General features: G+C 48.8%; 1 protein-coding gene across 1 annotated transcript in view; it reads left to right on the forward strand.

Annotated features, from left to right (window-relative positions):
- The first annotated feature begins 2,055 nt into the window (after window positions 1–2,055).
- Window positions 2,056–11,060, forward strand: part of PTN (pleiotrophin) — a 117,904-nt gene continuing 108,899 nt past the window's right edge. The window contains exon 1 of the mRNA XM_063928999.1: window positions 2,056–2,362. The gene's annotated coding sequence lies outside the window, so the exon portion shown is untranslated. The remainder of the gene's footprint in view (window positions 2,363–11,060) is intronic.

Below are 11,060 nucleotides of genomic sequence, written 5' to 3' on the forward strand. Positions count from 1 at the left end.
TTACTGCATCTTCCTCCCACATCTGTGTCTCTCAGTGCATCTTCCTCCCACATCTGTGTCTCACTGCGTCTTCCTCCCACATCTGTGTCTCTCACTGCGTCTTTCTCCCACATCTGTGTCTCTCACTGCGTCTTCCTCCCACATCTGTGTCTCTCACTGCGTCTTCCTCCCACATCTGTGTCTCTCACTGCGTCTTACTCTCACATCTGTGTCTCTTACTGCGTCTTTCTCCCACATCTGTGTCTCTCACTGCATCTTCCTCCCACATCTGTGTCTCTCACTGCGTCTTCCTCCCACATCTGTGTCTCTCACTACATCTTACTCTCACATCTGTGTCTCTTACTGCGTCTTCCTCACACATCTGTGTCTCTCACTGCGTCTTCCTCCCACATCTGTGTCTCTCACTGCATCTTTCTCCCACATCTGCATCTCTCACTGCGTCTTTCTCCCACATCTGTGTCTCACTGCATCTTTCTCCCACATTTGTGTCTCTCACTGCGTCTTCCTCCCACATTTGTGTCTCTCACTGCGTCTTCCTTCCACATCTGTCTCTCACTGTATCTTCCTCCCACATCTGTGTCTCTCACTGTATCTTCCTCCCACATCTGTGTCTCTTAATACGTCTTCCTCCCACATCTGTGTCTCTCACTGCGTCTTCCTCCCACATCTGTGTCTCTCAGTGCATCTTCCTCCCACATCTGTGTCTCACTGCATCTTCCTCCCACATCTGTGTCTCTCACTGCGTCTTTCTCCCACATCTGTGTCTCTCACTGCGTCTTCCTCCCACATCTGTGTCTTATTGCATCTTCCTCCCACATCTGTGTCTCTCACTGCGTCTTCCTCCCACATCTGTGTCTCTCACTGCATCTTCCTCCCACATCTGTGTCTCTCACTGCGTCTTCCTCCCACATCTGTGTCTTACTGCATCTTCCTCCCACATCTGTGTCTCTCACTGCGTCTTCCTCCCACATCTGTGTCTTACTGCATCTTCCTCCCACATCTGTGTCTCTCACTGCGTCTTCCTCCCACATCTGTGTCTCTCACTGCGTCTTCCTCCCACATCTGTGTCTCTCACTGCGTCTTCCTCCCACATCTGTGTCTTACTGCATCTTCCTCCCACATCTGTGTCTCACTGCGTCTTCCTCCCACATCTATGTCTCTCACTGCATCTTCCTCCCACATCTGTGTCTCACTGCATCTTCCTCTCACATCTGTGTCTCTTACTGCGTCTTCCTCCCACATCTGGGTCTCACTGCGTCTTCCTCCCACATCTGTGTCTCTCACTGCGTCTTTCTCCCACATCTGTGTCTCTCACTGCATCTTCCTCCCACATCTGTGTCTCTCACTGCATCTTCCTCCCACATCTGTGTCTCACTGCATCTTCCTCTCACATCTGTGTCTCTTACTGCGTCTTCCTCCCACATCTGGGTCTCACTGCGTCTTCCTCCCACATCTGTGTCTCTCACTGCGTCTTCCTCCCACATCTGTGTCTCTCACTGCGTCTTCCTCTCACATCTGTGTCTCTTACTGCGTCTTCCTCCCACATCTGTTTCTTACTGCATCTTCCTCCAACACCTGTGTCTCTCACTGCATCTTTCTCCTACATCTGTCTCTCACTGCATCTTTCTCCCACATCTGTGTCTCACTGCATCTTCCTCCCACATCTGTGTCTCTCACTGCATCTTTCTCACGATGGCTTTTTCCTGTGTCCGGGTTCTCAACTTCCACATTTGAAAAACTTTTGCTCTGAAAATAAATAAATAATGCTTTGTGCCCAGCAATGACTGTGTACACTTATGCTGTTAAATATAAACATTTCTTCTATATATATATATATATATATATATATATATATATGTATATATATATATATATATATATACATATACTTTTTTTTTAAAGATTTGAAGTGACGTTACAGCACAGACCAGGGACACAAATAGAACTGACAAAGCCTGGTTGCAGCCTGTTCAGATATTGTCATTTCAACGCAGAAACCCATAGTCTGTGTAATTTACACAGACACACACACACACACACACACACACACAGTCTGCCTGGCGGCGTCTCCTCTACCCAGAGAGAGCTGAGATCACTCTCGCACATCACGCACACTCACCATCAGGCAGTCAGAGGAACTCCATCGCACAAGAAGTTTGCATCCCAGGGACGAGCACAAAGCCCCGGGAAACCCTGAGCTACCCCAATCTGCAGGAGAGAGCAGATTACAGAGATATTAAAGAAGAGATTGCCAGGAAGGAGCTGGGACTGTGCAGAGGATTCACCCCCAACAGGGGATTAACAAGAAGCCCGGAGAGAGGAGAGGCAGGAGGATAGGAGCTGGGGTAACGGAGGCGTTAAAGTAAGTGATCCTTTCTCATCATTAACTCCTTCAGCACCACAGTCACTACATGTGTGACCCACCGACAGTACAGGCGTGATCTACCGACAGTACAGGTGTGACCCACAGACAGTACAGGTGTGACCCCCTGACAGTACAGGTGTGAGCCACAGACAGTACAGGTGTGAGCCACAGACAGTACAGGTGTGAGCCACAGACAGTACAGGTGTAGGGTATGACCCACTGACATTACAGGTGTGAGCCACGGACAGTACACGTGTGATCCTCAGGCAGTACAGGTGTGATCTACGGACAGCAAAGGTGTGATCCACGGACAGTACAGGTGTGATCCACCGACAGTACAGATGTGATCCACCGACAGTACAGGCGTGATCTACCGACAGTACAGGTGTGACCCACAGACAGTACAGGTGTGACCCCCTGACAGTACAGGTGTGACCCACAGACAGTACAGGTGTGAGCCACAGACAGTACAGGTGTGACCCACAGACAGTACAGGTGTGATCCACAGACAGTACAGGTGTGATCCACAGACAGTACAGGTGTGATCTACCGACAGTACAGGTGTGAGCCACAGACAGTACAGGTGTAGGGTATGACCCACTGACATTACAGGTGTGAGCCACGGACAGTACACGTGTGATCCTCAGGCAGTACAGGTGTGATCTACGGACAGCAAAGGTGTGATCCACGGACAGTACAGGTGTGATCCACCGACAGTACAGATGTGATCCACCGACAGTACAGGCGTGATCTACCGACAGTACAGGTGTGACCCACAGACAGTACAGGTGTGACCCCCTGACAGTACAGGTGTGACCCACAGACAGTACAGGTGTGAGCCACAGACAGTACAGGTGTGACCCACAGACAGTACAGGTGTGATCCACAGACAGTACAGGTGTGATCCACAGACAGTACAGGTGTGATCTACCGACAGTACAGGTGTGACCCACAGACAGTACAGGTGTGACCCCCTGACAGTACAGGTGTGACCCACAGACAGTACAGGTGTGAGCCACAGACAGTACAGGTGTGACCCACAGACAGTACAGGTGTGATCCACAGACAGTACAGGTGTGATCCACAGACAGTACAGGTGTGAGCCACAGACAGTACAGGTGTGATCCACAGACAGTACAGGTGTGAGCCACAGACAGTACAGGTATGACCCACAGACCGTACAGGTGTGAGCCACAGACCGTACAGGTGTGAGCCACAGACCGTACAGGTGTGAGCCACAGACCGTACAGGTGTGAGCCACAGACAGTACAGGTGTGAGCCACAGACAGTACAGATGTGAGCCACAGACAGTACAGGTGTGATCCACAGACAGTACAGGTGTGAGCCACAGATAGTACAGGCGTGAGCCACAGACAGTACAGGTGTGAGCCACAGACAGTACAGGTGTGAGCCACAGACAGTACAGGTGTGAGCCACAGACAGTACAGGTGTAGGGTATGACCCACTGACATTACAGGTGTGAGCCACGGACAGTACACGTGTGATCCTCAGGCAGTACAGGTGTGATCTACGGACAGCAAAGGTGTGATCCACGGACAGTACAGGTGTGATCCACCGACAGTACAGATGTGATCCACCGACAGTACAGGTGTGATCCACCGACAGTACAGGTGTGAGCCACAGACAGTACAGATGTGAGCCACAGACAGTACAGGTGTGAGCCACAGACAGTACAGGTGTGAGCCACAGACAGTACAGGTGTGAGCCACAGACAGTACAGATGTGAGCCACAGACAGTACAGGTGTGATCCACAGACAGTACAGGTGTGAGCCACAGACAGTACAGGTGTGATCCACAGACAGTACAGGTGTGATCCACTGACAGTACAGGTGTGATCCACAGACAGTACAGGTGTGATCCACTGACAGTACAGGTGTGAGCCACAGACAGTACAGACAGTACAGGTGTGATCCACAGACAGTACAGATAGTGCAGGTGTGATCCACTGACAGTACAGACAGTACAGGTGTGATCCACTGACAGTACAGACAGTACAGGTGTGATCCACAGACAGTACAGGTGTGATCCACTGACAGTACAGGTGTGAGCCACAGACAGTACAGACAGTACAGGTGTGACCCACAGACAGTACAGATAGTGCAGGTGTGATCCACTGACAGTACAGACAGTACAGGTGTGATCCACTGACAGTACAGACAGTACAGGTGTGATCCACTGACAGTACAGACAGTACATGTGTGATCCACTGACAGTAGACAGTACAGGTGTGATCCACAGAGAGTACAGACAGTACAGGTGTGATCCACAGACAGTACAGGTGTGATCCACTGACAGTACAGACAGTACAGGTGTGATCCACAGACAGTACAGGTGTGATCCACAGACTCACTGCAGAAATACCTCCTCCCGGCTGAGTACCTTTTATGACTATTCTTCAACAGTTATTCCAGCAGGCAGTAGGACAAGCAGTGTGGGAAAAGGGCAGAGGTATCTGTATGAAATTATTTACTGGTGCTGACATTTTATGCTGAATGTAATAGAGGTGAATAGAGGTAAAATAATAAGTTTGAAGAGTCGTTTGCTATGATGCAACACAATATTTTACTTCACGTGGAGACGGAGATGCAGATTGTGATAAATACGTCCCAGAGAGAGGGGTCAGTAAACGAAATAAATTGCAAATCATTCTGATAAATAAAAGGGGGAATCAGAGTTTCTGCAAATTTCAGGCTGACGCGTTACGTTCCCAAAGGACACAGAATTTCCTTGTGTGACTGACGGGTGCTCCGACCCGCCCCAGCTTGTCGTTAACGCTCCTCTTCTCTCGCTGACAGCAGATTAGATCAAAGGACAGTTATGTGGCTTGACGTTAATGCATTTGGACTGGGCTTACTCTGCTGCATTTGTTTATTGAGGCTTCTTTAAAGGAAACGTATCCTGCCTCGTTTGTCCCCTTCGGTTTATTTGACCTCTTTGCTAATTCATAGCTTTGAATAATAACAGAAAGTGATAACAAAGATTATGCTCTTACAACGTACACCGAGCAGTCGCCTATATGCAGTGGAAGCAGCCATTTTGTGGGCTGAACTAATGTTGGTGAGACGGCAGCCAATCAAATCCCATATGGTCATGATGGTGTGTATAATATGCTTGTTATTGTATTACTAACCAGCACGGACTCAACAAATCTATAGAATAAATGCAAGTCTAGAGATGTACAGTTCTCAGGGGGAGAGTGATAATGTGGAGAATGATAAAGTATCAGCCAATCAGCTCCTAACTGCCATGCTACAGGCTGTGTTTGAAAATGACAGGAGCTGATTGGTTGGCACTTTATCTCACTCCACTTTTATCTCTCTCCAAGGCTTAGTAAATCTGCCCCTCCGTAACAGACACCTGCAGGTACTGATGCCTTTTAGTGCACCAGTATGGCATCTAGAGTACAGCTGCCTTTCAAGCTACGGGCCTAATTCAGATCTGGGGGGTCATTCCAAGTTGATCGCTCGCTGACATTTTTCGCATCGCAGTGATCAGGTCACTACTGCGCATGCATATGCACCGCAATGCGCAGGCGCGTTATACAGGTACTACAAAGCGGATCGTTGCTGGGTGATGGATTTAATTAAGAATCCATTCGCACATCCGATCGCAAGGAGATTGAAAGGAAGAAGGCGTTTGTGGGTGTCCGTTTTCTGGGAGTGGTTGGAAAAACGCAGGCGTGTCCAAGCGTTTGCTGGGCGGGTGTCTGACGTCAATTCCGGGACCGGACAGGCTGAAGTGATTGCAGCGGCTGAGTAAGTTCAGAGCTACTCAGAAACTGCACAAACTGTTTTCGTACCCACTCGGCTGCACAGGCGTTCGCACACTTTCAAAGCAAAAATACACTCCCCGGTGGGCGGCGACTATGCGTCTGCACGGCTGCAAAAAGTAGCTAGCGAGCGATCAACTCGGAGTGACCCCCCTGATCTCAGCAGCAAATTTGTTAGCTAATGGGCAACAGCATGGGGGTCATTCCGAGTTGTTCGCTGTGTAGCGATCAGTGAAAAAAAATGGCTAATCTGCGCATGCGTATGCACCGCAATGCATATGTGTACGAAGTCCTTTGTGGTTTTGCACAGGTTCTAGCGACGATTCCAATCGCACAGCCGAACGCAAGGAGATTGACAGGAAGTGGGAGTTTCTGGGTGTCAACTGACCGTTTTCTGGGCGGGTATCTGACGTCATTACCGTGTCATTCGTCGCAGCAATCATCGCACAGGATAAGTAACTACAGGGCCGGTCTTGTTCGGCACAAAATGTGTTTGCAGGCGCTCTGCTGCACAGGCGTTCGCACTTCTGCAAAGCGAAAATACACTCCCTGTGGGCGGCAACTACGCGATTGCACGGCTGCTAAAAGTAGCTAGCGAGCGATCAACTTGGAATGAGGGCCCATGGGGGTCATTCCGAGTGGATCGCTCGCTAGCTAGCTTTAGCAGCCGTGCAAACGCTATGGCGCCACCCACTGTGGAGTGTGTTTTAGCTTAGCAGAAGTGCGAACGCCTGTGCAGCCGAGCTCTGCAAAAAGTTTGTACCTACTCAGCGCTTGCGATCACTTCAGCCTAATTGTGTCCAGATTTGACGTCATACACCCGCCCAGTGAACGCCCAGCCACGCCTGCGTTTTTTCAGCCAAGCCTGCGTTTTTGCAAACACTCCATGAAAACGGTCAGTTGACACCCAGAAACTCCCCCTTCCTCTCAATCTTCTCGCGGCCGTCAGTGCGACTGAAAACTTCGCTAGAACCTGTGCACAACCACAACGGGCTTTGTACCCGTACGTCGCGCGTGCGCATTGCGGGGCATACGTATGCGCAGAAATGCAGATTTTTAGCCTGATCACTGCGCTGCGAACAACGGCAGCTAGCGATCAACTCGGAATGATCCCCCATATGCATTGCGGGGGGACAGATGTAACATGTGCAGAGAGAGTTAGATTTGGGTGGGGTGTGTTCAAACTGAAATCTAAATTGCAGTGTAGAATAAAGCAGCCAGTATTTATCCTGCACAGAAACAAAATAACCCACCCAAATCTAACTCTCTCTGCACGTGTTTTATATCTGCCCAACCCCTTCAGTGCACATGGTTTTGCGAAACTGCTAACAAAGGGGGTCATTCCGAGTTGTTCGCTCGTTGCCGGTTTTCGCAACGGAGCGATTAATGCAAAAATGCGCATGCGCATGGTTCGCAGTGCGCATGCGCTAAGTATTTTAGCACAAAACTTAGTAGATTTACTCACGTCCGAACAAAGAATTTTCATCGTTGAAGTGATCGGAGTGTGATTGACAGGAAGTGGGTGTTTCTGGGCGGAAACTGACCGTTTTCAGGGAGTGTGCGGAAAAACGCAGGTGTGCCAGGATAAAACGCGGGAGTGTCTGGAGAAACGGGGGAGTGACAGGCCGAACGCAGGGCGTGTTTGTGACGTCAAACCAGGAACGAAACGGCCTGAGCTGATCGCAGTATAGGAGTAAGTCTTGAGCTACTCAGAAACCGCTAAGAATTATTTATTCGCAATTCTGCTAATCTTTCATTCGCAATTCTGCTAAGCTAAGATACACTCCCAGAGGGCGGCGGCCTAGCATGTGCAATGCTGCTAAAATCTGCTAAAATCTGCTAGCGAGCGAACAACTTGGAATGAGGGCCAAAGTTGCTGCTGTGATCAACTCTGAATCACCCCCCCCCCCCCATGCTTTTGTCCATTAGCTAATAAATTTGCTGCTGCAATCAGATCTGAATTAGGCCCTATAGTCGCAGCAGTTTTCTTTCTTTTTAAACTACTAGAGTTACTTATAAGTGTGTCTCTTTTAAAGTATTTACAGAGGACTGCCACAGTTACACACACCAGGCGGAGAGAGAGAGAGAGAGAGAGAGAGAGAGAGAGAGAGAGAGACAGATTATAAAATGTGACCATAATCATATTTAGATAGTTAATATGGCTATTTGCACAGCTAAATATATGATATTATAAAGTATAAATATACTGTATTATAAATGTCATTTCACAATTATAAAAATCCACTACATAAAACTTGTAATATATATCTTGTATTGTAAATTATATTCACCTTTTATATCAATTCCCATGATCCTTTGACAGTCACATATCACTTGCGTGCTAGTGGCCTGCGCGGTTTAGTTGCTTCAATCCTACACCTGGTTTTTCCGAAGCTGTCGATTATCGGCGGATGGACGGTTTAGCATTTGTTTATGTTGTCGCTTGAAACCCATCAGTCAAAGCCGCTGCCGGGCGGTGCGTTAAGCACCTAGTGCAAAAAACGCCATCAAATCAGACCATCAATTGTTGCTAATCAATGATGTTTGATGGTCAACCCTAGCATGGTATGGGTGCTATTCTCCCTAGTATTATTATTTATTTGTTTATTCATATAGGTGGTCATTCCGAGTTGTTCGCTCGGTAATTTCTTCGCATCGCAGCGATTTTCCGCTTAGTGTGCATGCGCAATGTCCGCACTGCGACTGCGCCAAGTGAATTTGCTGTGCAGTTAGGTATTTTACTCACGGTATTTTCTTCGTTCTGGTGATCGTAATGTGATTGACAGGAAGTGGGTGTTTCTGGGCGGAAACTGGCCGTTTTATGGGCGTGTGGGGAAAAACGCTACCGTTTCTGGGAAAAACGCGGGAGTGGCTGGAGAAACGGAGGAGTGTCTGGGCGAACGCTGGGTGTGTTTGTGACGTCAAACCAGGAATGACAAGCACTGAACTGATCGCACTGGCAGAGTAAGTCTCGAGCTACTCAGAAACTGCACAGAGAAGTCTTTTCGCAATATTGCGAATCTTTTGTTCGCAATTTAAAGAAGCTAAGATTCACTCCCAGTAGGCGGCGGCTTAGCGTGTGCAAAGCTGCTAAAAGCAGCTTGCGAGCGAACAACTCGGAATGAGGACCATAGTGCACACATATTCCGCAGCGCTGTACAGAGAATATTTGCCCATTCACATCAGTCCCTGCCCCAGTGGAGCTTACAATCTATATTCCCTATCACATGTACACACAGACACATTCACACTAGGGTTCATTTTTGTTGGGAGTCAATTAACCTACCAGTATATTTTTGGGATTATGGGAGGAAACCGGAGTACCCGGAGGAAACCCAGTACGGGGAGAATATACAAACTCCACACAGTTAGGGCCATGGTGGGAATTGAACCCATGACCTCAGTGCTGTGAGGCAGTAATGCTAACCACTACACCATCCGTACTGCCCCAATGACGGACATAACTACTACCATATAGCACTTTTGGCTGGCATGTGGTGAAAAAGTTACCTCAGTGATGGTCAAGGTAAACCAGTATGATTGTATTAAAGTGAAAGTGGTAACAGCATAATTCACAACATTAAAACTGTAAATACTCTGCAAAATAATGCATATATTAAGGCTCCCGGTACAATGTGGTGGCATGGCAGAAATATTTGGTATTTGGGGGCATTTATCAAATGTTTGTAGGTGGGGCAATGGCTCTGATAACAGTACATCCTGATGAAGGGTAAGCAGTAAGACTGAAAGGCCTATTCCTCATCGGGGGTGATAATTACTCACCGCGCGTTGTGGCAGTGAATACTTAATGGGGGTACTGGCTTTGTGAGCATCCACGCAGCCGTAGGACACTCACTGCTGAGGCGGCGGAGGGATCCACTTGAATCACCTGCAGTTCGCACGACTAGGGCCGTAGAGAGCGTCACGGGGGATTAGCACTGTAGGGGGCGTGTTCTACTTAGGGGGCATGGCCACACCCCCGATAAAAAATTATAGCACTAAAAAAGTAATTGCGTGGCCGTAAAGTAGTTCTCAGGGGAACAACGTGCAGATCCGGGGAGGAGAGGGCGCACATCAGGATCTTACCTCCTCTTCAGCCAATGCCATCTTCCCAGTCATATTCGGGAAGATGGAACAATGCCAGACTCTTTACTTTCATCATGCGATGCCATCTTCCCAAAGATGTCACTGGGAAAATGGCGCCAGGCGCAGAGGATGGATCCCCTTCCCAGAGTAGGATTAATATACTGAGAAGGAAGGCGGGGGGGTCGTACAGCATAATTCCTCAAACAATTCTGGTCAAATACCAGAATCCACAGCAAAGGTACCCAGGGAGCAAGAAAGGAGCGTAGTCAATAACAGCTCAGACCGGAACACCCTGATACCCTGGCACTGTTCTAGTGCCGAATGAGGTTTAAATACAAGGCTTAGTTTGAATTTGGACCCAGGCTCCATGTCAGTGGTCCCCTCCTATAGACAATAGTGAACTGTCTACAACCCATACTTACCGACTTTCTGGCTAAGAGTATAACTGGCATACGTGGGTGACGCAGGGGGCGTGACAGCTCAATCATGTCATCATGGCTCCGCCTTCCGCTATACAATGGCGAGATCACCACTGGCATTGTAAAGCGGGTGGTGTGGATACGATGACACTTTTCAGTGGAAAATTAAGCCATCAGTCGACCTGACTGACCGCTTTACTCCGGAAGTGGGCGGTGCCAGGTAGACGCGGGCAGGCTCCGGGAGACTTGAATACTCTTCCAGGAGACCGGGGTGCCACCCGAGACATAGGAGACTCCCGGGTGTTCCCGGAGGGTAGGCAAGTATACCACACCCCATGTCACCGGCAACGGAGAACGGTAAAAGGGTTCAGAGAGGTTAGAAAAACTCTGATTACTCTG

Source organism: Pseudophryne corroboree, chromosome 6 (assembly GCF_028390025.1).
Source record: "Pseudophryne corroboree isolate aPseCor3 chromosome 6, aPseCor3.hap2, whole genome shotgun sequence".
NCBI lineage: Eukaryota > Metazoa > Chordata > Amphibia > Anura > Myobatrachidae > Pseudophryne > Pseudophryne corroboree.